We start from the raw sequence: 875 nt of genomic DNA, 5'->3' as shown, positions 1-875 counted from the left end.
TTGTCTTCAATCTCATTAATTCTGCTTTCCATTGCATCAATTCTACTCCTTTGCCCTTCCAATGTGTTATTTATTTCTGACAATTTAGTATTAATGTTCTGGGTCTGTATCCTGCTCCCTTGTTTCTATCACTTTATCCTGCTTCTTTGTGTGGACTGTGATAGTCTCTTGTTTCCAAGGCATCATGGCATTGTTGTATTTAGAACTCTGTTAACTGTTTGTGAAGAGCAGCCAAGGGTGATTCAGGCTCTTCCTGGTGGTTTTTTATCGCTGGCCCGTTGGTGGAGAAGGAGGTAGTGGCTGTGGCTCAGTAAGTGAAGTTGCAGGAGGTGTGGATGTAGTTGTGTCTTATGGGGACTGTTGTTGTCTTCCACTCAATCAGACAGAAATTACAATCCAATAACCTTCAAAAAACTTGTCAGTCTTGCAGGTCCCAAGTGTCCTTGTGGTTGCTGGAAAGGAAAACATGTTCTTAAGCCCCAGGAATCTGCGACAGCACTGTCTCTTTAAATGTCCAGAATAGTCAAGCTGCTTTTTAAACCTTCAAAATGGTGCTGCCCTCCGGACCAGCAAATGTCCACAGCTCAGCCCACCTTTCTCTTCACCTTCTCCGTTTGTTCCTCAGCCACCGTGCACAGTCCTCCGTGCAGCCCCTGGCTAGCAGGGTGATTTTTAGATTAATTCTTAAGTCCTACCACCACTCGGGAATCTCCAAACTGTCTGTGCTGTCAGGATTGCTCACGACTGCTGCCAGACCGCAGCTCCGTATGTCTCCTTTTTTGGTATTTCACAAAAATTCTTCTGCTAGTTGGGGTTTAGTCCACTTCTATATTCTTCCCTTCAAGGCTCAGGGGTCCAGGATTATCTTCTGTGTC

Source organism: Orycteropus afer, unplaced genomic scaffold (assembly GCF_000298275.1).
Source record: "Orycteropus afer afer isolate SDZICR_OR568_19922 unplaced genomic scaffold, OryAfe1.0 scaffold00125, whole genome shotgun sequence".
Lineage (NCBI taxonomy): Eukaryota > Metazoa > Chordata > Mammalia > Tubulidentata > Orycteropodidae > Orycteropus > Orycteropus afer.
Note: the sequence above shows the minus strand (reverse complement) of the source record.